The 27,236-nt window shown below is 47.5% G+C and overlaps 1 protein-coding gene across 1 annotated transcript in view; it reads right to left on the reverse strand.

Annotated features, from left to right (window-relative positions):
• The window catches only part of Hspa12a (heat shock protein family A (Hsp70) member 12A), a 142,239-nt gene that overhangs the window by 72,624 nt on the left and 42,379 nt on the right, over positions 1–27,236 (reverse strand). The window lies entirely within an intron of this gene.

A 27,236-nucleotide genomic window follows, 5' to 3' on the forward strand; every position in this document is an offset into this window, starting at 1 on the left:
CTAGGCAGGGGGTCCTGAACTGTGTGAGGGTGGAGAAATCAAGCTGAACACAAGCAAGCACCCAGCCACTGTGGGCAGCATATTTCCCCAGGCAGGGGGTCCTGAACCGTGTGAGGGTGGAGAAATCAAGTTGAGCATAAGCAAGCAGGCACATGAGCACACACGCACTCATTTCTGTCCACCTTCAACTGGTCACATGAAGTGACCAGCAGTCTCAAGTTCTGAGCATCTTGATTTTCCCACAGTAATGTATTATGAGCTGAGTATGTAAACTAAAATAAATCCCTTCTTCCTGAAAGTTGCCTTTTATTTTACTATGGCAACTGAAATGAAACCTGCCATTATAAAGCACCTCTGGCAATGTTTGATACCCAAATGCCTCTATTTACTACCCTGTCCTCTCTGCTTTGCCTCAGCAACTCTTCATTTCTCCCTCCACCTCCACACCCAGGACTGGACCTTCCTCCAAGACTCCAGAGCTAGTGAGCATCTCCCAGGGTAGCTCCTAGCCTCTCACACTTGACTAAAATCTAGCCCTCCCCTCCTCCCCTCTCTCCTGGGGGTCAGATGGCAATGCCCACCAGGGTCCAAGCCATACACCTGGGCATCTACCAACACTCACCCTTCAGTGTCTGTTCAAGTTCAGCATCTGCAGGTCAAGTGTGGATCAGTGGTGCCTGTTCTCCATCCTCTGCACCACCTTCCAGCTGCCCTGCCCCCTTGTGCCTTGTGAGTCTGCGGCAGCCCCTTCCCAGCCACCCAGCCTCCTGTCCTACAATCCACTTAGTAGCACCACTCTCCCCTACTCCATAACTATCTCCCTATCACTGACCTCAATCCCTTCCTGACCGCTGCAGGAATACACTTCAAGCCTGGGTCGCACACTTCAAGCCTGGGTCGCGCACTTCCTTGTCCAGGTATCATTAACCACCCAGATAACTTTTTGCAGACATGGACTTTCCAATTCCCCGTGCTGACTAGGGTGCCTCTCCAGAATATCCAATGTACCCTGTCCTTCCACCACAGGAACTTGACCTTGGCGTCAGGACATAGGCCTTGGCAGTCTGTCAGAGCCAGAAGGAACCCACATCTGCCTCCTGCTGTGGCAAGGCCCTGGGCACCATGCGCCCTCACTGACAATCCTAGCCACAGACACACCAGGGCATGTGAGCAGCATAGGAGATGACATGCAGGTCCCAGCGCTTGGGGCAGAGAGCAGATTTTATTTTCAAGGGAGCATAAAATGCAGTGTGGACTATGCCCTACCATTGCTTGCATCGTGAAATTAATATGTGCCCTAATGAGACAGGGAAGATGGCTCAGTGGTTAAGAGAACCTGGGTTCTATGTCCAGAACCTACATGGTGACTCAGATCTATCTGTAACTCCAGTACCAAGGGATCCAATGCCTTCTGCAGACAATTGGTGCACACACATACATTCAGAGAAAATACTCATACATATAAAATGTTTAAAAAGAAGAATTAGTGCCCTGGACTGGTTAAGTAAAGGCACGTGTAGTCAGGTCTGATAACCTGAGTTTAACCATTCAAGACTCACAGGTTCAATGAAGAGGACAGATTTCTGCTGTCCTCTGGCCTCAGAGATCTGTGAATACCAACACATGTGCATTCCCATACAACATAAATGAATTTGTGTAATGGAAGAAGTGGTCTGGTGAGCACCGCTCCACCAAGCAGGTGCATTATGGGCTCATCTCCTCCTCCTGGTGACCCTGCCCCTGCCCATTCCACAGGAGAAGAGATGGGGCCATGCAGAGTCTGAGATACCTAGGCCCATTTCCACGCTGTTCAGTGTCATGAGGGGGCTCCCACCTTCCTCCCCGACCCATCACCAGCCAGAGGAGGATCATGTCACTCTTCTCCTTCCTGGTTGTGGTTTTGAATCTCAGCTGTCCTCTGCAGCTGTGGGGACTCCAGCTATTTAAGGAGAATACAGAGTTTTGGGGGAACCTAGCTGCCAGAAGCGCATCACACAGCATGGTGTTTCTGCCCATCTCCTGTCTTGCACCCGTGTCGTGTGAACAGCCTCCACTACCCATTTCTGCTGCCTGATCTGGGTAAGCTTCTCTGCTGAGCCCTGCCCTCCTACCACTGACGGACTGAGGCCGTGAACCAAATCAAGCCTTTCCTCCTGATGCTTTCAGCATCCATTCTGTTCTCCATGATGCTAAAGGAGCCAACAGACAGGGCCGACATGGTTTAGCTCTGGATACCTCGAGAGCTTCCGTTCCTTCTCACTCACCCTCACCTTTAAATGTACGTACACAGCATAAAAACACCTTCCCCTTACTGGAGACACATCTCCCAGGAGAATCAGAGCACATGCTCTCTTTATCTTCATGAAGTCACCGTTCTTGGACATCTTTATAAGAACTGCCCCTCGCCCCTTAGGGGGGAAGCCCCACTGCACGGCATCCCCCCAGGCTGTGGCACATGCCATAGACTCTGACCAAATGCTCAAAGGCAGACAGATGAAGTCAATAACGCAGCAGGGATGGGGGCTTGAGCCCTGATGGGAGGAGACACAAACACTATGGCTGATGCTGGGGGTTCATGTGCCCCTCCGAGTCGCTAGCTACTCAAGCCTGCCTGACCCTGTGGGAAGCTTGTCTGAGGCAGGTTCCTTCTAGCCCCTCAGAGATCCCTCCTCTCCCCATGTTTCCTGCAGCAATCCACACATCTCTTCTCCATCTTGAAGGCCCAGCAGTGGCCTACAGTGGGGACACTAGAAGAGTTCCTCAACTAGAACACATTTCCACTGGCCATACGAGTGTCTGAGGTTACCCAGTGCATAGCCAAGTCACCATCTTCCCATTTACTTCCAGCCAGTCTAGTCACATTGGCCTCATGCGTTACTCTTGGGTCCAGAGGGAACCTGTTCTCTTCTCATTGTGCTGGTATTGACATCCCTCTCTAAGTTTCAGCTTGGACGTTCCCTACACCAGAATACCATTTGGTTTTCCAATACCCCATGAGCTGTGCAGTAGCATTCACAAAACTCTGAGATCAAGACTGTTGTGGATCCCTTTCTACAGAAAGATCATTGAACTCGGGAGTCACAAAGCAGAGGCCGGGACTTAACCTCGGGTATTGTCTCCCTCACCCCTCTCTGTTTGCAAGCTCTCCGGGACTGGGGATGGGGTGTCAGCCATTTTCATACCAGCAGCCCCAGGCCCTTGTATAGTACCTGACCCAAAATGTTAAATGTGGAGTCAACAGGCTCAAACCCAGGCCTTCTCCTTTCTCTCTGGGCTCCTCTATTCACCAGCTCACAGGCACTTTCACTGCCCACAGATCCCCTCTCTGTCCTTCAGCCCTGTAAAAGACATCTCAACTTTAGTATCAATCCAGGCACACAGAAGCCAGAACCAAGAACTGGGGCTAGCCAACTCCATCAGGCAACCAGGGACATTGTCACCTGTACTAAGCCCCAACTATAATGCCCTGTCTCAAAAAACAGCAATGCTTCTGCAGCAGAACCAAGACTCCAATGTGCAGAGAGGAGATAAAACACACACAGGGAAACCCTGGGCGTGTGTCACACTTTCTGACCCGTGGCACTCCAGACACCTAGCTCAGTGACCAGAGGGTTCATCCTTCCTGCTTGCTTCCCATCCCATCTGGTGTGACTCAACCTCTCCATCAACATTCCAAACACACTTGGCATACACAGTGATACTGGAGGACTTTTCCAGGGCAAAACTTCAAGGGTGGGCGGAAATGATGTTTCTAAATATCAGAGTCACCAAGGCCTGCAGTGTAAACTGTAGCAATGCCTGCTCAGGTGATGAAGGGTTATCCAAATATTTTGCAGAAGTATTTCAAACAGCACAAGAATCTATGGTTACTTTCTCAGCAGCCTTCTCAGAACTGTTCAGACCCTGACCCTGCACAAGTCCTGGCTCACAGCAACAGGACACAAGGAGACAGCCAGAAGCTGTGTCTCGGGGGGAAAGTACCGAGTGGGGAACAAGGTTCAGAGGACTGAAGTAAACCTTCGCTCAAGGAACCACTGACACAAGAGCCAAAGGTTTCACCCTGTGTGGTTTATTCCCTTCCCTCTTACTCCATGCCAGCTCTCAGTACATGCTCAGGAAACGTTTGTGGAAGAAATGAACTGATAGCCCAGGATATGCCTCAAGGTATAAAATTGAATTCCAGAGAGCTAAACTTTTGGTCAAAGTCACACAGTTAAGGAACTTCCCCATCTCCACCTCTCCTGTCTCTGCACCCACCATTTCTGCCCATGTCTCCACCTCCCCATTAGCTAGATCTTCACTGTTCCCTTTGCCTAGTGCCAAATGGGAGACACTTTGAGCCATAGTCGTGTTTACTGAAGGAATAAATGAAGAAGGGGACCACTCGGGTAGTCTGGTCATGATGGAACATCCAGTCTCTCCTGTCCTGTCTCCAGTGCAGAGCCTGGTACATGGCTTAGGGCACGGTGAAGTGGAAAGTTCTGGTTTCTTTGGAAAGTCAATTATGTCAAATGAAGGTTTGCTGGGGCACACAGGTGAAAGGATGTTTTGCTAAAGAAGACACATGAAAAAATGTTTTCCTGAAGCAGACACAGGTGAAAGGATGTTTTACTCTAGCAAACATGTGAAAGGACACTTGATGTTCAGAAGGAATAAATATGACCCACAGGGAGTGGGAGCTGGAGCATTGGTCTGCTTTGCACCACCCCGCTATTATTTGCTAACAACACTCATGTATTGGTTCACCTTACCTTGCATTGCTGAGCTCCACTTGTGGTGACACCATAGAGACAAATTCGCTAAGGAACTTCACGTGAGGTTCCTGCAGCTTCTTGCCACTTCAGTGGCTTCAGGTGGTTTCTTCTGGATTGAACCGCCCTTGCTGGTTCATGTGGTAATTGGCAAGTGGACCGGATTGCAGCTGCTGGTTTGTGTGTGGTGCCTGCTGAGAGGTCTGGACTGCAGGTGCTGGTGTGTATTTGGTGTTTGCTACTAGACTGAACTGCTGATATCCTGACAAAGAAGATGGGACACAAAGAACTATTTCTAAACGGGTTCACTTCCCCTGTGTCCTAATAACCTTTCTCTTCCACTACCTCTGGTGGATGGTGGACCAGAGGGGAGGTTGAACGTTTAATAAAGTTGGAAAAAGTTATGCCTACAGCAAGGTCTCCAGGCATGTGTGAATGACTCAGTAAACAATGCAATTTAGAGACAGAGTAACCTTTTACCAAGCCCTCCCAGCAACTAAGAGACAGAGTAACAATTTGCAAAGCCCTCCCAGCAACTAAGAGACAGAGTAACAGTTTGCAAAGCCCTCCTAGCAACTGAGAGACAGAGTAACAGTTTGCAAAGCCTTCCGATTGCTCCTGTCTTTCCAATAGTATCTCAGAACGGAGAGGGAAGCATTGCTATCCATGGCTTCATTAAGATGGAAAAGTGGAAGCCTCACCAGACCAAGAGCAGCCTGCTGTCATTTTACCCAGGTGCTGTATTTAAAAGTGACTTGTACATTTCCTCATTCTATTCTCTGAGACCTCTGTGATAGTCTCTTAAACAAAGCTAACATCTCAGAATCTATTAAATGCTTTTAAGATGTATTGTTGTGGAAAACTCCAAGTGTCCCCAATAGTAGGGGTGCAGTAATGGTTCCCCAGGCACCCATCACCCAAATTAGCTAAAAACCCAATACTGTAAGGAAACCAACTTACCCAGAAAGGATGCATAGCAGCTGCCGTCTCTACTGTTCATGCCGATATACACATTTTGCCATTGTAAGACATTGAAGGTCACAAGTGAGGTTGATTCTCTAGTCAGACATCTTGGATACAGAAGGGGTGTGGCCTGAAGTTACTGAGAGCTGACCTGCTTAGTCACCACATACACCCAGAGGCAATGACACTAAAATACATTGATTCTATAGTCTCTCACTTTTACTTATTTAGTACATGGTGCACTGGTGTGTGTGTGTGTATTCCTGTGTACGCATGCATGTGTATACTCTTCCTTATATAAATGTGCTCACTCCTAAGGGTACAGGTAGAAGCCAGAGGTTAACTCAGGCTGTCTTCCTCAATCTTTCTCCTTATTTATCTATCTTCTTCTGGGGGACTAGATTTCTCACTAAACCTGAAATTCACCATGTTGACTGAACAACCTGGCCATTGAGCCCCAGATCTGTCTGTCTCTAGCCCCAGTTGCTGGGGTTACAGATACTGGCTAGAACTTGGCTCCTCATGAGCCATCTTTACTAAGAGCCATGTCCCCAGGTCCTCCATATTGAAAGCCTTCAGTTCACATTAAGATCACATGGTTTTTAGGAGTACCCCATTGCTGTCAGCCATTCTCCATCCCTCATCCTCTCCTAGACACTTTCAGGACCCTATACTGTGCTGAGATGCTAAATCTACCCAGATATGGACTTGACATATAAGCGCATTGACCTTGGAAGAAAAAAACAGACACTTATGATCAAAAGTCTTGGCAGATCTTGGAGGCATCCCAGAATGAAAATTTACAGGTAAACTGTTCTAGGTCTTCCTGCCCTCAGCCTCCCCCATCAGGGAGGCCAGGGGAGCCAGGGACACAGAGGATACAGATATGGATTGGAAAATGAGATTATGTGTGGATTTGAATCCAGTTGTATCCTTCCTTAGCTGTGCATTTGTGAGTCACCAATACTCTGATTCATTCCTAAAAAGAAAGTTGATAAAGCCCCAAGACACTAGATCCTATAGAGCACTCTATTAGATAATGCTTAACTCAGTTTCTGCAACAGAGGAAGTTCTCCATCAACACTGGCCACTGTAATTGGCTGTTATCCATAACTAGCTCTCAGTAATGAGTCCCACCCTGCCTGAGTGAAGCAACAGTGTATGCACTTAGAGGCCCATAAGGATGTTTGGTGGAGGGTGGGTCGTTTTGTTTTTCAGTGTTGGGAGTCAAATCCAAACCCACAGACCTGCTAGGAAGGTGCTCTACCACTGAGATACATCCTCAGTCCTACAGTGGTGGTGGTGTTTTAAATCAAATCTACTTGGAACATTTATACATTTGGAAAAAAAGAAACAAAAACAAAAAAAAACCCAAAAAAACAAAACCCAAAACACCCTTCTTGGCTCAACTTCTATGTGGAAACCAAACAATCTTCCAGTCAGTGGAGTCAGGCTAAAAACACTCTGTTGTTGAGCGGTTCAGCACTGAGGCACAGTGGCATACCCGCCATGTCCTGCGGCCCACAAGCAGGAGGCCACAGTGTAAGTGCTATAGGTAGTAAGCACTACACTAACTCAGTGAGAGAGCATCCGACCTCCAAATAAGTCTTGGTCACATGCTTGCTGTGTGTTCTTGCTGATGCCTAGCCTGCCCCACGTCCTTTTACCCTACAACAAAGATAACTATCACACTTATTCTCCTGTCTCATCCAGCCTGTTGCAGACTTGAGGGAAAATAAACTTTGACATCCCATGATTTGTTATCCACACAACCCAGTCTTTGCCTCCTTTCCTGTAGAATAGAACTATTGCACCCAAGACTGATTTGAAGACCTTCAAAGGGCCATGCACATAGGAGTCTACCGTAGAGTAAGGGTTAGATAGATGACAGATAACAGATGTCCCATGGTAGATGATCAATACATTCTGAGTTTAAGACAAATATGGTTCAAAGAATCTATTGCCATCTTGTTTCTTTTGTGCTGGGTGCTAAACCAAACACACAACTACCTAACGTAACTTCCCAAGAAATCAAGCCTCCTGCACAAGGAGGTGGCAGCCTTTTGGGGCAACGTGGGCTCAGCCCTTTCCTGCACCGCACCAAGGGTTCAGCTATACAATTTCACTATGCAATCTAATGCTCTAGCGTCTACCAATGTGCTTCCCAAGCTGGCAAGTGACAGGGAGGAAAAGAAGAGAGGAGCCTCCCCCTACCCAGCCTACATTCAACAGTCTTCATCCAGGAAAAGGAAAATGTGCTGTCCACCACCTGGCTCACAGCTTGAGGCTGGGAAGGTCATAGCTAAGGTCTGGATGAAGGTGGGAAGACTCTACCCCACAAATGTTCTCCTTTATTTTATATCTTGCTTCATATCCCAGTGAAGCTCTAAGACTACAAAGGAGAATTAAGGGGAGAAAACTCAGCATCCTGGCATATTAAATTTAAAACTCAAGTCAGCAGTTTTAGAAAGTAAAATCAGAGATTGGAAGAAAATTGATGAGATCGATTTTATCCATATGACCAGCAGCACCCTATACTGTTCTAGGGCCCATCTGAACCTTCCCTGGCCCCAGCTCAGCAGCCACAAGGAAGTATTCCCAGGAAGAAAAGGAATTAAACACATGTATGTAATCAGTTGGCATATATGTACATACACAGCTGAAAACAGGGTGAACACACCAAATGATAAAACAGCTAATGATGTGAGGTCCCTGCAAAGTCTGTTTTCAGACCACCATAAATTAAACTATGCCATTTCTAATATCTTAAACACATTGGGACTTGAATGTAGCAGTACACATCTGTAATCCCAGAATCCAGGAAGCTGAGGCAGGAGGATTTGGAATTCAAGTTCGACTTGGGTTATGTAACAAGGCCTTGTTCCTAATTGATGAGTTGTTCCACTAAATCCTTCCCTTAGATTTTATTCCAAGCCAAAAGAAGACTATTGTGTTGTATTGCATGTGGACAATGGAACAAAAGTATGAATACAAATATGAAGATGGTTTAACAACATGGGGAAATGTCACTTACTATTAAATGGTAAGAAATTGGTAATTTTGAAGCCATACTCACAGAGTAGTAGACAACACTGCAGAGAGACCACAAGAAAGAAAGAAAGAAAGAAAGAAAGAAAGAAAGAACCAGTTGTGGTGGTGCATGCCGCTAGGATTTGCTGAAGGAGGCAGAGGCAGGAGGATCAGGAGTTCGAGGCCAGCCTGGGCTACACATTTTGCTGGGTAGTGGTGGCACACGCCTTTAATCCCAGCACTTGGGAGGCAGAGGCAGGCAGATTTCTGAGTTCGAGCCCAGCCTGGTCTACAGAGTGAGTTCCAAGACAGCCAGGGCTACACAGAGAAACTCTGTCTTGGAAAAAAAAAGAAAGAAAGAAAGAAAGAAAGAAAGAGAGAGAGAGAGAGAGAGAGAGAGGGAGGGAGGGAGGGAGAGAGAGAAAGAGAGAGAGAGAGAGAAAGGAAGGAAGGAAGGAAGGAAGAAAGAAAGAAAGAAAGAAAGAAAGAAAGAAAGAAAGAAAGAAAGAAAGGACAAGAAATAGCTGTAAGGAAATACACTAACATATCAAATGTACTAACAAATTAAGAACAGTATTCTTACTCTGGAGGCAGTGGCAGAGGGCTATCTGTGAGTTTCAGGCCAGACTAGTTTACGCAGTAAATTCCAAGCTAGCTAGGGGCTTCGTAGTGAAACCCTGGACCACTACCACCACCATCACTGCCACCACAGAAGTTATATCTCTACATAGTGAAGTTGATATTTTTTTCTTTTGTTTTCAACAAATTGTGTTGTTTTCCTTCATTAATGGAAGCTGAACCAACAAACAATTCTCTCAACACTGAATCAACAAAAGCAAGAGCAGTAGCTTGCTTAGAGAAAAGGATGGGATCTGAAAGGCCTGTTTGTATGCCTGGTACCCAACATTGTCTAGAGATGGGGCCTCGCTGTGTAGATTTCCATCATTCCCGTACCGTCCAAATCACCCTTCCAACCAACACTTGCCTCTGAGCGCTTGCTCGTGCCCCATACCCAGTCCCTTCCTCCGTGCCTGTGTCCCAGCCTCCTCTAGGCAACACCCTGTGACCTCTGGCTACCTTCTGTGGATGATCTATTTTATACTGAGCTCTAAAATAACTGTGATTTTGTAGCCTCTGGGCCAAGGTCATGAGAACAAATTACTTTCCGAGGACCACCCAGCCAGAGGGCAGCATAGCCAGAACTCTCAGTCCAAAGTTCATCTTACTGGTCAGCTCCAAAATACAGGCATGTATAGTTTACAGTGATATGGTCTAGGGCCTGGTGAGGTAGGGACTGGGTGTTAACAGATGTGTGTTTGTGTGTACATGTGTATGGTTGTGTTTTGGAGGGGAGAGAGGGAATATATTTATAAAATGTGATTCGTAATCCAAGGGTTTGTCAAAGGATTATAGAAACTGGATTTAAAGTTTAAAAAGAAGGAGAGGAGGAAGAAAAGGAGAAGGAGGTGGTGGAGGAGGAGGAGGAGAAGGAAGAGGAAGAGGAGGGACCTAGAGGGGTAGAAGATGGGAGAGTGTAGGCCTGGGTAGATTCTAGACTCTTGTTCTTATCTCAGAATCCTGAAGGCTCAAGGTCAGGTGCAGTCTCAGAGGTGAGGTTGTTAAATCTTTGGCTCTATGTAGAAATTCCTACCATACCTGTGAGCTAGTTTATTTCAGAATCTCCAGCCCTTGTCTCAGGGGGTGACATCAGCAATGCTTCCTCCCAAAGCCATCTTCCCAACAGTTTTAGCTCCATCCCCTACGGAGGGACATAAGTCTGCCCTTCCACCCAGAAATGCTTCTGCAGCCATGGGGGTATCTGCAGCTGTTGATGATAAAACACCCAACTCAACAGCCAGGGACTGTCTCCTACCCTTTGTCTCCTACTCTCTGGCTCTGCCCAGTTCTATGGTCAGTGACACGGCTGCTATGGAGCCGCATTTTCTGTAGACTCTGTAATGTTCAGAGGAAGAAGATAGTGTGCATTCCCAGATACCCCAGGCTTCCTTTTCACTGGATGAAACTAGGTCACATTATTGTACAGCTGGACTCAGTCATGGAGAAAGACAGTAGAACTCCTGGAGCACGCTCAGATAGACTCCACTGTTGACCCCCCCTGTGCTGGATTTGGAGTCGTGGGTCCTTTGGTGATGAACAGTGACTGAGCATGCTTGGACAGCACTGAGCCTGGGTTTTCAGAGTAGAAGTTATCTCATCAGCCTGACGGTGGCTGCTGTTTCCAACGATCTATCCCCTCTTCTGCTGCCACTGCAACTGCTGTGACCAGAAGTATCATCTCTGTGAAACCACATGGAGGCTGTCTTCTCCAGGATGGGTAATCACCCTCTCCAGTGAGTCTGTATGCTGTCTGAAGCCTTCTGGTATGTATGTGTGTGCATACATGTGTGTGTGTGTGTGTATGCATGTGTGCATGTATGTGAATGTGTATGCATGTGTGCATGTGTGTGTGAATGTGTGTGCATATGTGTATGTGGTATGTGTATGACATGTATAGGAAAACACATGTGCATGCAGAAGTCAGAGGACACCTTTGTGACGCTGGTTCTTTCATTTTTACATAGGTTCCAGGGACTGACCAGGTTGTCAGGCTTATGAGCCAGGTGAGGCCCACTGAGCCAGCCCAACAGTGCTTAGTATATTCCCTTTTATAGGTTTGATAGACAGATCTGGTTTCTGTTGGTTATACTCAAATGATTCCAACCAGCTTATCAGATTCAAGGATGTCAAGAACCCCATTTATTTGGTGATGACACCTGGGGGGAGGGACTATTAGTTCTTGGGTGTGTTAAGAGAGAAAACGAAAATAAATGTTTAAAAACAACCATGAAACGAAAAGTAGAGGTAGAGAATAAAAGACAAGAATTGAGCAGCAGATCCGGAGACAGTGAAGAGGATGATAAAGACAGCTTCGATGGGTACAAGAAAAGACTGGGTCTGGGGACAGCTAATGAGAGGAAGAGAGGGGCACTGGGTTGGGTGGCATATACCTTAATTCCTGTACTTGGGAGGTAGAGACGGGGGCCGGGGGGAGGGCTTTGGGGAGAAAAAGGGCAGATAGCTCCCTCTGCCATTTTCTTTTTTAAAAAAATGTTTATTTTTATTTAGGTGTGTGTGTGTGTGTGTGTGTGTGTGTGTGTGTGATGTGCGAGCACATTGTATTTGCATGGCGGCAGAATCCAGAAGAATGAGTCAGATTCCCTGGAGTTGGAATTACAGGAAGTTTTGAGCTGCCTGACATAAGTGCTGGGAACCAAACTCAGGTCTCATTAGCAAATGCTTTGAACCTCTGAGCCATCTCCAGACCTCTATGCCCCCACCCCACCCTTTGGGCATTTTCTGGAGAAAGTACAGACAGGTCTGATTTCCACAGCTACCTTGGGTTGTCCTGCTAATGCTTATTTGACGTAACATCATGGCATATCTTTAAAGGTTATACACAAATACTCACTAGATTCCTTACAACACAGCCTCCATCCCTGCATTCCCAGTGGCATACTGAACATGACTAGGGCTGTCTGGGTCTCGCTTCCCATCAGTTCCTTAGCCCCACAAGCATTTCTTCCACAGGGTGCTGTCATTTCTGCCTGGCGCCTCTCATTTGGTCTCCTGGCCTCACAATCCCCACCCCTGCCTCTTTTTAAAACCCTGCAGTGCAAGTGTCTTTTAGTAAGATGTGAATCCAGTCACAGTTTGCCCCCATTATGTCTTGACTCCTTCCCCATGCCCCTGGAGGCAGTCACAAAGACGCCAGCCTTCTCAGCATGACCCCACCTCCTCACCACCACCTCTGCACCTAAGTGCCTCCATTTTCTCAGCCTGGAAATCATCCTGGGGGTTGGGGGTGGGTGGGGAGGTGATTCTGATTGTGCCTGAGTGTGAGGTCCAGAAGGCAACCTTGGGCACCGGTCCTCAGGTGCCATAAGCTTTTGTGTATGGTTCAGGTTTTTTTTTGAGGCAGGTTCTCTCACTGGCCTGAAGCTCACCGAGTAGGCTAGGCTGGGTCACCACAGATTCACCAGTCTCAGTGAATAAACACCACTGCCCTGGCTTTTTTTTTTTTTTCAACGTGGGTTATGGGGATCAAACTTGTGTTCTGTGCCTAGCACTGAGTACCTGGCTGGCTAAGATATCTCCCAGTTCCCATGGTATCTATCTATCTATCTATCTATCTATCTATCTATCTATCATCTATCGATTGACCTACCTACCTACCTACCTACCCACCTAACCTTTGATTCATCATTAAGACTTAGCTGGCATCACTGACTCCCTTTTGGAAGCCTTCTTTGGGAGGTGCTCACCTTTGCCCTGCACCCAGCAGAGCCAGCTTTCCCATCTAGAGCACAACTCTCTTCTTAGCAATGATTTCCTTACCTGTCACCAACTATCACCAACTGCCACCAACTGTCATCAACTGTCACTAAACTGTCCCCAACTGTCACCCACCTGTCACTCGACTATCACTGACTGTCACCACTTATAGGGACAAGAACTGCATTGCGGTTACCTCTAACATACTTCTTGACAGGTGGACATGAAGAAAGTCTTGTTGCAGATGGTGACAGAGATGACAGGTTGTGGTGACGCACATCCTGTTTAAGGCAGGGGGTGGAGTGAGACCGCCAATTCTGTACTCATCTGGAACTCAAGCCTGGGGAAAAACTGCAGCTTCAGAACACATCTGTTTTCTTTTACTGTAACTTTTTTCAAAGCCTACTTTTAATGATGGTTCTTAAAGGATTTAATAACCTCCCTTCTAGCCTACCAGCCACTAGAGGAAGTGGAAAAGAAAGGATACGGGGGAAAGGGGACCTGTTTAGAAATGGTTCTTTGGAGCAAATCCCATTTGTGTTATCTGGAAATCAGCAGTTCAGTTCACAGGAGGCAGCAGCAGCGGCAGCTCGATGTACTCAAAGACACTTCACACATGTACCAGCAGTCTGGTTTGGTAAAGTCAGGATAGCAGCAGTGTTGCCATGACCTAGCAGAGATAGCCATGCCTCAGCCTCAGCATGAATCAGCGGGAGGGATTCAGATCACCAGGAATGCCAGGAGAAGTTCTCAGCTGTGCCTCTCTCGACAAAACGAAGATCACTGAAGATCATCGAACAACAAGCATTACACAGCTTGCTCTACCTGTACACCCAGCCCAGCCCAGCCTAGCTAAGTCAAGCCAAGCCTCCATCATTGTCCTTTGAGTTCTTTTTATACTCCCTCCAGATGTCAAGTGCCCTCCATGGGTCTTGCCTCACCACGTGTCTTGTCTCAGCATGTGAGTCTTAGCAAAATTCCACAGCTTGAGAGCCTGTATCAGCTGACGTCATTCTGCCAATCAGCCCAAGTCCGCTGAAGTGGCAAGAAACTGCAGCACGCCATCAGAAGTTTTTTTCTGGTGCATTTCTCTCTACAGAGTCATGACAAATGGAGCTCAGCTACGAAACGTAAGGCGGACCAAAACATGCGTGTCGTTAGTGAAGAGTTCTTCACCATGCGTCCTTTCATGTGCTTGCTTTAGAACATTCTTTCACTTGTGTCTGCTTCAAGGAAACACACCTTCACGTGTTTGCCCCAGCAAAACACCATCTGACACAACTGACTTTCCGAAGAACCCTTAAGTTACCGCTTCACTCTACCTCCTGGCACACAAGACCCAAGAGAAGGTAAGTAACCCTACCTAGTTGTCTTGGGGTTTCTATAGATGCGACGAAACACTGTGACTAAAAGCAACTTGGGGAGGAATGAGTTTATTTAGCTTATACTTGCATATTGCTGTAGTCCATCATTGAAGGAAGCCAGGACAGGAACTCACACGGGGCAGGAACCAAGAGGCAGGAGCTGATGGAGGGGCCATGGAGGAGTGCTGCTTGCTCTCCATGTCTTGCTCAGCCTGCTTTCCTATAGAACCCAGGACCACCAGCCTAGCAGTGGCTGGGCCCTCCCCCATCAACACAAATTAAGAAAATGCCCTATAGTCAGATCTTATGGAGGCATTTTCTCAATTGAGGGTCCCTCCTTTCAGATAACTCTAGCTTGTGTTAAGTTGAAGACACCGTGCTTTTATAAAATGAACTATTTGGGCCAACAAGATGACTCAGCAAGTAAAGGTGCTTGCTTACAGCCACACCTGACAATCATGGTAGCAGGATAGACCCAATTCTCCAAGTTGTTCTCTGACACCCACATGCATACACACTACAAAAATAAACGTAAAATAAAAGTATTTTTAAGTGCCGGGCAGTGATGGCACATGCCTTTAATCCCAGCACTTGGGAGGCAGAGGCAGGTGGATCTCTGAGTTTGAGGCCAGACTTGTCTACAGGGTGAGTTCCAGGACAGCCAGGGCTACACAGAGAAACCCTGTCTCAAAAAACCAAAAGAAAAAAAAAAGTATTTTTAATCAATTGGTTTTTTAAAATTATGTCAGTGAAAACTATCATTTTCCAGTGGTGACAGCAAAATCACAGTCAGTCAAAAAAGAAATAAAAACAGTGAATCGGCCACCCAGAGAAGGCACAGTCACATTCTGATGGCTCTGCTGATTTCCCTCCCATGCATATATTACGTTTGTCTTGGTGGTGTGATATGATCCAGTCTTTCCATAACCACAGGATACCAGCTTTCCAGAACCAGGGTGAAGCTGTCTCCTATAGGGTGGGGCTGGAGGACCCTCTATGGGGGATCTTGGCCCAGGCCAAACCCATGGCTGGCCACTGTCCCAGCTTGAAGCTATGTCCAAGCAGACACAAAGAAGTCATTTTCCTCTCCCTCATGTACAGAATGTGCTCTGAACTGAGTATTTTTCTGGGTTTATAAAATTCAACTCAGTAGGAAAAGACTATCTGAGGTTTCCCAAGAAATTCAGGGTTAGGAATCACATAGATGAAAGTTTTATTTCCATCCACAATAAGTATGAATTATGAAGGCCATTGTCTAGAAGCTGAGGAAACAGTGGGCCTTTGTGGAAGAAGAAAGGGCATGGGTGAGATCCAGATGCCGAGAGGACCTCTGTGTTCTGGGGGATGCTCAACAGAGTCTCTCACTTCCTGCATTCTTAGGTAGGGCTCCATGCTCCCAATCCAGGGCTGGAGCCACCGGAGAATTAGTGTCAGGAATTGCTCAAGGCCAGGGATGCATCTTATATGCATCTTATAGGATCAAATGACAGGCACTTTACCATGTTGAGCTCCTTTAACTTTGTGTGTTAGTGTTGTGTATGTATGTTCATGCATGTGTGTGTGCAGGCACCCATCCATGTGGAAGGCCAAAGGAACTGATGTCAACCTGTGGATCATATCACCTTACCAAGACAAATGTAAGGCCAGAGGTTGACATCAGTTCCTCCATCAACTTTCCACTTGAGTCACTGATTGGCCACTGAGCTCCAAGGATCCTCTGTGCTCCAGCATTGGGGTTACTGGTGTAAACTACCATGCTCGGCTTTACTTTGCATGTTGAGGATCCAAATTCAGACCCTCGTCTCCCACAGCAAGAACCTCACACACTGAGCCACATCTCTTTGGCTCCTTCAACACTCATGTTGGAGAAAGCTCACGAGCTTGTAACACCCGATGGCAGCAATCACCGAGAACAGACTTACTCTGGTTTAGCAGTTACACAGTTAGCAATCTATGCACAGATGTGAGCATTAATGTGAAACGTCGTCGTGAGATGACCAACAGCTTCAAAGTGTTGGAAATGGCACAAATGGCATTTGGAGACAAATAGAATGGAAGTATAGTGAGTTCATTGGCTGTGATTTTATGTCTCCAGAAAAAGAGTAAGGTCAATCTCTGTGAACTGGCATTCCTGGGTTCCCAGGATGCACATCATTGCATTGGTCACTTGCCATCTTGCCTGTGTCAAAATACCCAACAAGCTTGACTCACGGTTCCAGGGTATGGTCCGTTACATGGGGAGTCACAGCATCAGGACCTTGAACATCTGGTCACATTGAATCCACAGTCAGGAAGCACACAGATGAGCAGTGGTGTGTGCCTCAGTTTTCTCTTTACACAGAGCAGGACCCCAGCCTGCAGAATGCTGCCACCTGTGCACAGAGTGGGTCTGTCTTCCCACCTCAACTGACCTAATCTCCTAAGTGACTCTAGGTACCAACATCAGCCACCTCAGCTACTACATACAACAATACAGTTGGAGCTGGCGGGGGTTGGGGGGACTGTAACCTGGCTGACCAGAGGGGAAGTGGCTGCTGGCTTGGAGAGGGGCCAAAATGAGTTCCTGGATGGCCTTAGTTACTCTCAGGGAAGGTCTTCAAGATACACACCTACCCAGGCCCCAGCACCAGCCTCCAATATCCTGTGGTAACTGACTCTGTTCTCAGGAGCATCCGGAAGAATATTCTCAGCTCCCCTGGGGCACTAGTGGCTGAAAAATGATATATAAAATTCTAACTCAGATTGTCATTTTCTTCCCGGTGATTCAATCGGCTTGGCCTGGCTCATGGGAATACCTTTCTTTTTAATCATGTTTTTCTTCAAAAATCTTTCTTGCTGGGAGCAAGGAGCACTGCTCCTGTATCTGTGGTTCAAATCATTTTATATCTATTCTGGCCTCCTCATAATTCAATAAACTAACCATTTCATAAGAAGTCTTTTCAACAAGATGCCATGGATTTATAAAGAAAAAGTTAACATGGGCACATGCAGGGCCCCCAGGGACTTCTGGGTTTGTCTCCAGTCACCTCTGAAGGATCTGTCAGGCTGACAGCCAAGTCAGGCTGTGAAGGGTGGAGAGCTAAAGGATCCTGAGGCGAAAGCCTGTGTCTGCTGTGGGTTTGGTATGTTCAAGACCTTCAGATGGTCAGATAGACAGGACAGGGCTGTAGGCCTCAGGGCTCAACAAGAAGGCCCCAGTCTGGTTCCATCAGGCCTGCTGTAGGAATCCTGGGCCAGGGCTAAGAAGAGGAGGAAGCAAGGTTAGCCTGAGGACAAGGACCTGTGACGCCAGGCTGTGACACCAGGCTTGATGGGGCACAGCGCCACCCATGAAAGGATGACCCTTTACTCCTCCCTTTGGTGGCTTTGGTTCAGATGCTGTGACAATTCTCCATCCCTTTTCTCTCTTCATACTGTGAAGGGTCTAGTAGCCTGGCTCTGGCAGAGACTCTCCTCAGGTAGGGTGAACAAGAGGAACCCCGCCATGACCTGCCACACTCACACTCCTCAGCCAGGGCAGCGCCACATTCGGCTGTAGACAGTCTGGGTGGGGCACAGTCCTTAGAGCCGAGTTCTAGAGCGAGGGAGGAGAGGCTATAAGAACCTTTGACCTTTGGCAGGGAGTTAGGTCACTACAGAGAGGAGGAAGTCCAGACTCACTTCCAGGCCACAAGGAAGGCTTATCCAGGTCTCAGGGGAGACCTTTCTGCCTCTGGAGCCCAGGCTTCCGGACTCGTGCAGATCTCCAGGCTTCTCCTTTCTCCTGTGTCACCCTCCAGTCCTGTTTTCAGCTTCAGCTTTGGATTGAACACAACTGAGCTGGTAACAGGGCTGCCCCCTGGGCTCTGAAGACTCCCTGTGCCCTTCCAATAGGGAATAATCACCTCTTCCAATCTCCTAGTTCCCCAGTCTCACAAAGCACACCATGAAAAACATCTTGGCAATTCTTCAGAGGTTAAAATTACCAAGTAATCCCACAATTTCACACTTAAGCACCTACATAAGAAATCTGAAAAAAAAAAAATCTAACTTGACATAAGCACTCACAGTGTGAAGAGTAGGCACAATAGCCATGAGGTCTGCATAGCCATCCGTTGGGAGGTGACAGGTGATGCAGTCAGTGTATCCATGCAAGAGAATATTATTCATGCTTAAAAAGGAACGCTGTGCTGGTACAGGCTATTACATGAATGAGCCTTGAAAAGCAGTATGCCAGCTAAGACAATGGCCAGACACAAAGACCACATTTAACATAACCTCACGTACAGATCCACAGACGCAGAACACAAATTAACGTTGCCAGGAAATGGATAGTATGAATAAGATGAAGAATTAATATCAACTTTCTTTGGGAGATAATGGAAATGTTTTGAAATTAGATAGTGGTGGCGGTTGCCAAAAGAGCAAACAAACCTCACTGAATTACTTAATGGTAGTGTGTGTGTGTGTGTGTGTGTGTGTGTGTGTGTGATGTCTTAGGACTGAGAAGATGGCTCACTGATACAAGAAAGTCCCCAAACCCATATTTAAAACAAGCCAAGTAAAGCAGTGGACACTTTGCAATCCCAGGGTTGGGGAGTCCAAGACAGGTAGACATCTGAAGCTCGCTGGCCAGCCATTCTGGCATAATTGGTGAGCCTCAAACCAAGGAGAGATGCTTTCTCAAGACAACAAGGTAGACGGTGCCCAAGGGATGTGACTCAAGGTTGACCTCTGGCCTTCATGTGCATGTGAGTGCATCTGCACAAGCACATGCATCATGTGTGTGTGTCTGTCTCAGTTGTCTCAAGGAGTCCCTTGGTAGAGCCTCTACATCCCTGACATTGACCCCAGCACAGCCCTGCTTGCCCAGGAAAGCTAACCTCCTTCATCTACGTCATCTTTAACTCCAAGGCTCTGCTTCTCTGACTCACCCTGCTTTGTGCAGTCAGCTGCCTCAGGCCATTCTTAATCCTCCGCCCTGACCTGCAGAGTTGGGTTCTGTCTGCCCTGCCCCTACATTCCCACCACACAGAGTAGAAAATAAGGAGTGTGTGTGAGACTAGGTGACATAAAGCACAGATACCCTGCATGCTACACCTTGAGGACCCAATCTTTGTAATCGAACAAGCCTTACACTCCCTGGGCACCTTCTATAAATGCCCTCCCTCCATCCCCTGCTCAGCTGAGGCAACATTATGGGAGAAGGAGAATCTGGCCTCTGGCATAGATTCTACTAAAATCCCATTGCCAGCCCGGAGCCCGGAGCCCGGAGCCTGGAGCCTGGGGCCACCAGAATGCCTTGAGCTTGCCCTTAGGAGCCATGTCTTTTTGCCTGGCCATGACTCTCCCTTGGTATTTATGGTGCTGTTGTTAGGATTTGTCCATCTGTGCTGACTACCACAGACACCTGTAGCCCAGATATGTACATGAGATATGTACATGAGAGGATGGGAGGCTCCACGTGGCTGGGAAACATGCTAATTAGGTTTAGGCAACTGTGCTCAATGACTTAAAGCAAGACAGCTGTTGATTGGGTTACCGGCTCCCTAGAGACATGCTGTTCTCAACCCAGTACAAAGAGATAAGCTAGAACCTTGGAAGCCATTCCTCGGGGGTGCCTTGGTCTTTACAGTGATTCAATTCTTTGGGAAAGTGTAGGCTGGAGATGACATCCTCACAGGTAAACACCTTGGCTTCCTGTGCTTACAATCCCTTCTCCCCAAGTTCTCCTGGAGAGCCAACCCTCCTAGAAAAATCCCTAGACAGTGCCCCAAGGTCCTGCCATCCACCCCTCTACATTGAGGCACAGCCCAAGACACTTGGGGGAGGCATTCCCAAGAATGCTCAAGGGCCTGCTTGTGTGTCCTGAGGAGGGTTCCTAGAAAGGGAGTGAGCAGGACCGCTCTTCAAATAAATGCAGGCAGCTTTATCCCAGGCTCAAAACAACCCTTGAGACCTCCCCCTTCCATAGTTCAAAGACCCCATCAATTCTGTCCCCACTCAGGGCGTGGGTGGATTGTCCCATTGACCTTGGCCAGCTCTAAGTTGGCTCAGCCCTAGAGGAAGTAAGATAAGGCTGGCTGGACCCTGGAGCCCTTAGTAGTCTCTGTCTAGATGTACAACAAGCAAGCATCAGAAAGGGGAGGGGAGGGGGAGAAAGCAGGAGAGGGCTCAAGGCCTGATGACAGGGACCAAAACCAGAAACCTAGCACTGAACCTCATGAGCATTAAGTCGGGGCAGGTCTGCTGGGGGCCGCTCCACTGGGAACTGAATGGGGTCTGAGGGAGGAATCAGACCACTGTGCTATTTTAAGCTGTATAAGAGGCCAGGCAGAGCTGGGTCTGAATCACTTCCCTGGCTTGGACCCAGGGCCCCAGGGAGGATGTTTCCAGAATGAATAAATCTGGCAGGATGGGGCAGGAGCTGCAAAATCCCACATGGGGACTCCCATCCTGCCTGCATGTCTCCACATGGAGTGGGCCTGTCAATTCCCGGGTGTGTGTGTGTGTGTGTGTGCTGAGATCAGGTCTTGGGGGAGCTGCCTCAGGGAAGGGGACCAAAGTGCCCCAGAGGCACTCAGACCTGAGAAACTAGGCAGCGAGTGGCCGTCCCATCACACGGATGCCCAGTCCAAGTCAGGAAGGCTGCCACAGGGAACACTTCAATTCCCCATCTATGTCTTTATTCTGCCTTTACAGGTGACTGCCAGTCAGTGAAGTCAGCAACGGATGGTGTGAGTAAGGGCGGAGTACCAGGGAGAGGCTGAGGTCAGTTCCTAGGCAAACAAATGGATGCCAGATTCACGGAAGGATGACCGTGATTCTACTTAAGACAGTCAGGATGTTCCTGGGACACCCACATGAAGATGTGCAGACAAAGCTGACCTGGGGACCATGGTGTAGAAAAAGACAGGAAGTTGAAGCCAGCTCGTGGAGAAGCTGACCCCGGAGGCCTTCGAACAGGATGGAGAGGAGGGCCCCGAACCAAGCCCAGATACTGGTACTCAAGCAGTGGCAAAAGAGAAAAAGAAGAGAAGAAAAGGAGAGAAAAGGAGAGAAAGAGAAGAAAAGAACCCATCCACTCATCCCAAGGTTATGGGTCTAGCAGACCAGCATCTGCAGTTGCAGGCCAGGCTCCTGACACAGCATTCTGGCTACACAGGGCCATGTGGGGAGGTGTAAGTTGTAGCCTATTAGCAGATGTTGGAACTGAGATGAAGAGAGGCACAATTACAGGAAGAAGTCAGAAGGGGGGCTGAAGGTATCCGGATCCAAAGCCCCCAAATTTTGTCAGTCAGTATATACAAAGCCTTTGGTTCTTGAGAGACAGGATCTGGGATCATAGCTAGACTACAAGAACACATGGACCAAACGATGCCAAGCACCTGCCCCTGAGGGCCCATTGCCCTGCTTCCTTGCTCTGCAGGGAAGCCAAGCCCTAGCAAGATAGGGGCAGACCTGTATGAGCTCAGGTATCTCTCTATGACCCCAAGAAACCCAGATGAACCTCAGACTTGGCATGAGACCCTTATTACAAGCAGAGGCTTCATCCCACTGGTACAAATGACATCTGACACGCTAAAAACGAACTCTGTTTTCCTTCTCAGAACACACAGCTTTGATCTGGGACCACAGGGCAAGGGATGGGGTGTGTTCCCAGTCAGCAGCTAGGAAACAAACTCTACACAGACAACAGCTAGGAAGAGCTGGCTGGCTCACACACTGGACAAGAGATAAGCTTTGAAAAGACTGACTAGAAGCTGACAGAACCCGGGGATGATGGTGGTGGTGGTGATGGTGGAAGGACGAATAAAGGCTGCAGAGTCGGAGACTCTCCTGCATGTTATGACTCCCTCCCCCCATTTAGCTGAGTGACCTTGTCCTCTGTAATCTCTTTTAATGTTAATTTCTTTAGCTGGCATGCAAGGTAGTGGTTTCACCATGACATTTTACACACATGTATCATTGCACCTTGTTCATACTTGGCCCTCAGAGTCATCCATCAACCACTCTTCCTTCCCTCACTGGTCCTCTATGGCCCCTGTCTCCTTCCTTCAGGCTCAGGTTACCCCTCACCCCCAGCAAACTAAGATGTCTATCAAGACCCATCTAGGCCTCTCCCCACTCCCCAGAGCGTCTCCTCATGTTTCTCCCCAGCTATGACCACTTCCTTAGAATACCTGACATTCCCTGGTCCCTGCAGCAGACCTATGGCCTGTCTCCACTAACTCACTATTTAATGGTGAGCTCTCTCTCAAGAAAAAAAGGACCACAGCAGAAACTGGTGGCAAAGCTGCCATTGACTGAGTATGGTGTTCATGCTGAGAACACACATGCCCTTTACATCAGTAACTGACACAAATATACAAAGAAGAGGTTCCGCATTTTACAGCTGAGTGGGTTGAGGCTCAAGAAGGGGAAGTCCTGAGATTGCACAGCTCATGAAAGGGGAGCCTGGGGTTTGAACCCTTGCCTGCCTGATTCTAAAGTCGGTTCTCTTAGTCACTCCTGCTGCTCCCTCTGGAGCCCTGGGGAGACAGCAGGGGCTAGCACACAGCATCAGGGGCTAGCACACAGCAGCAAGTCAAGGAAGGTGTCTCTGAAGCTAGAAGTATTAGGTGTATTTTATTGAATCAAGACATCTAATGTAGACTATGAAACTGTTTCCTGAACTTTCTGTATTCGTCTGCCTATATACACATGCACACTTGAAACACACACACACACACACACACACACACACACACACAGAGAGAGGTCTTTACAATGTGCCTGTTTCTATTAATGATGACTGATCCTGGACTTCCAAAGCCCTGAAGAAAGGAAACAAAAAATGTAGGCCCTTTGTCCAAGAATTCTGGGGTGAGCAGTAAGTAGCCCAAGGCCATTTTGTTTGCTATATAAAGAAAAGGCAGAGCCCCCAGAGCTAAGGGACTTGGGCACTTTGGGTAACAGAAGACAGAGGTTTAAAATCTTTCCCCGACCCTTCATAGAGCAAGCAGCCTGTAACCCTGCAGCGCCAACCTCTGTCTATGACATCGATGGAGGTAGCTGCTGAGAGAGCTCTGTGTGGGACTGGGAACAGTGGGGTTCCCTCATGGTGCCAAAAGTAAAGCCAGCCTTGGACAGACACCATGTGCTGACTCCACAGAGTTCTGGCCTAGGGCACTTGAGTGCTATAAAGGCTGTTAATATGGCTACGGGGTGGTAGTGGCTGAGTGGACACAGGTTCTCCGATTACATGACCTATCCACTGACCACCACCCAGCTCTCAGCCTTTGAAGGTCTCCAGGGCTAGAGATAAGTGTCACTGCTTCCAGTTCTTGGGTCCCTGCCCCCTGTTGTTAGTGGCCTCTATTGCTCTCTTCGTTCTCTCTCTCCCTCTCCCCGTCTCCAACCCCCTCCCCTCTCTGATTTTGTGATCCTCTCTTGGGTATGCTGTAGGACACAGGCAGGTCTCATGATGGACTACTGGAGTGCTAATTCAGTGCTTACACACTCAGGTGCTTCCCTCAGGTGAGCGGTGGCTCTCCAAGCAGCTGGAGTCTCCCTTGCCCGGCTCCCATGCCTTCCTCCTAGAATGGTTCCTGCAGACCTTTCCCAGGGGACTGAATGTTGTGGCTTCTTCATCCTGTCCCCTGACTGTGTCACTCTGTCACACCCCAGATTTCTTCTGTTTACAGCTTCTAGTGAGACTGTGATCAAAGTTGAGAGAACAGACACTTCCTATCTAGAGGAAGGCTTTGAAATTTAGAACCGCCTTGTGTGTGTGTGTGTGTATGTGTGCGTGTGTGTTCTAGAATGTGTGCTTATGTGTGCCTGTGAGTACATGTATGTGTATGTATAAGTGTGTATGTGTGTCTGCATATGTGTGCATGTGTGCTGGTGTGTGTGTATGAGTGTGTGCATATGAGAGAGGGAGAGAGAGAGAGAGAGAGAGAGAGAGAGAGAGAGAGAGAGAGAGAACTTGCAGGCTTGCAGGAGTTGGTTCTCTTCTACCAGATGGACATCTAGATCTAAATGCACCATGTCAGGCTTGGCAACAGGCACCTTTACCCACACAACCATCTTGCCAACCCTGGGGGCACATTCTAGTCTTAACAAAGCCCAGCTTTCAAATTACTATTTTGCCAAAGAGACAAGAAAAACTTAAAAAGAAGACCTCCGTTTGGCTGTCAAAGCTGAGCAGTGAATTTTACTATTCTTCCAGCAGAAACCTGCCATTCCCTGAAGTACTCGGGCCATTGAGTCAAAGCCATGGGGCCTTGAAATGAACAGGCAAAAATATATGGGTATTATTTTAAAATTATTATGACCTCCACATAGGATGTTCAGATCCTAAAAGCTGGCATATGGACTGGAGAGGGGGTTCTATAGGTGGCAGAGCCAGCTGCACCAGAATGAATGTCCGTGTGGAGATCCCAGAACCCACATAAAATGTCAGCACTGTGTGTGAGGGGTCAGAAGGATCCCTGGAGACTTCTGTCCACCAACCCAGCTCCAGTCACAGTGAGATAGCCTGTCTCAAGAGAATAATGCAGAGAGCGACAGAGCAGGGCACCGACATCCTCTACAAGTGTGTACAGGTGTATGTGTGTGTGTGCATGCACACATACAGAGAGAGAGAGAGAGAGAGAGAGAGAGAGAGAGAGAGAGGACACCAAAGTGGCACAGTATGGGCTTGTAATATTAGGTAGAATTACGAACACTATTTAAAAGCCACTCCTTCTGCACAGATGTTTTTGAAAGAAGATGGTGGGAGGCAAGGGCAATTGTGACCACTTAGGGCTGCAGGACACCATCACACTAACTGCTTACCCACTGTCCTAGGAACCTGGACTAGGTACATGCATGGGGCTATTTGACAACTTGGACTTGGTTCAAGTTTGCTTTTAATTTGATTTACTCCTGAAGCCCAACCAGTGGTAGAAAAGACAAAGAGGAGGTGAGAAGACCTCCAGATGATGCATGTGTGCATGTATTCATGTGTGTGTGCATGTGTGTATAGTATGTGTGCATGTGTGTGTGTGTGCATGTGTGTGGTGTGTGTGCATGTGTCTGTGCATGTGTCTGTGCATGTGTGTGTGAATGTGTGTGTGCATGTGTGTGGTGCATGTGCATGTGTGTATAGTGTGTGCATGTGTACATGTGTGTGTGCATGTGTGTGCATGTGTGTGCATGTGTGTATAGTGTGTGTACATGTGTGTGCATGTGTGTGAATGTGTGTATAGTGTGTGTGCATGTGTGAGCATGTGTGTGCATGTGTGTGCATATGTGTGCATGTGTGTATAGTGTGTGTGCATGTGTGTATGTGTACATACATGTGTGCATGTATGTATATGTGCATGTGTATAGTGTGTGCATGTGTACATGTGTGTGCATGTATGTATGTGTGTGCATGTGTGTGTATGTGTGTGTGTGCATGTGTGTGTGCATGTGTGTGCGCATGTGTGTGCATGTGTGTATAGTGTGCATGCATGTGTACATGTGTGTGTATGTATACCTGTGTGTACATGTATGTGCATGTGTGTATACTGTGTTTGCATGTGTACATGTGTGTGTGCATGTATGTATGTGTGTGCATGTGTGCATGTGTGCATAGTGTGTGTGCATGTAGGTACATGTGTGTGTGCATGTATGTATAGGTGTGTGCATGTATATGCATGTTTGTATACTGTCTATGTGTACATGTGTGTGTGCATGTATATATATGTGTGTGTGCATGTGTGTATAGTGTGTGTGCATGTGTGTGGTATGTGCATGTATGTGTGCATGTGTGCATGCATGTGTGCATGTATGTATATGCGTGTGTGTGTGTGTGTGTGTGTGTGTGATCCCACCATGTTATTCTGACTACCAAGTGACAAGAAATTAAAGGCAAATTGAGGGATGCTGACTGAGCTGCAGACTCCTTTGACACCATGGCATCTTTACCACCAAAGTGTTCTTGTTGCATGCAGTGGGTACCCTCCTCACATCTAAGGCTGTATTGCAATCCTTTTCATTTTGCCCCCCACCCCCCCAGAATTTTCTATGGGCAACTTGGGTGTGGTCTGCCACACTGACAAGTAACCTAGAGGATCCAAATAACAAACCACTTAAATAGCATCATCCCAGATAATTGCTGTTTCTGTGTCAAATCTGCATTCTTCCAAATATTAGGGATCCTGGGACACACAGAGTCCCATGACATATGCAGCCTCTTCCTTCTCCTTCCCTCCCCATCCAATCCCTCAATATTTAATTCCAAGGAACTCAATAACCACGTCTTCCCCACCAGAAAGGACAGGGACATCTGCCACAGGATAGGTTACCCACGAAGTCCAGGCACACTCAACAACTGCCTGTCTAGGGATATCTTCTGCATGAGGTTTGTACATATTCCCACCTCAGTCAATTTCAGGCTAGTCTAAGAAGCACTGGGAAGAGATGCACCGGCTGATTAATGCTCTGCTAATAAATACCGTTAGCTACAACTGACATAATTAAATGTAAGTGCATAGATAATAAAGTATACTAAATTCATCAGCGCCAAGTTTTTGTTACTAGCTTCAGTTTTAATAAAAATCCAATCAGCTTTAATATTGTCTCATTTCATTTTATATCATGGTTTTATGTTCAACAATTGCCTCACAAGATTCCTGCAAATTAGCATCATTACCTGCTTAGAATGGTTTCAACAAACACCCGGGCACGCTTCCGTGGGCAAGAAGGGCACAAGACACAAGTCCGAATTTTCAAACAATATATCCTTCAAATGTGCACTCTTATTTACTCTATTGTTTTCGCTGGTTGGTAGTTAGGGGGTTTTTGC

Source organism: Grammomys surdaster, unplaced genomic scaffold (assembly GCF_004785775.1).
Source record: "Grammomys surdaster isolate TR1022 unplaced genomic scaffold, NIH_TR_1.0 66, whole genome shotgun sequence".
In the NCBI taxonomy this organism is placed as follows: domain Eukaryota; kingdom Metazoa; phylum Chordata; class Mammalia; order Rodentia; family Muridae; genus Grammomys; species Grammomys surdaster.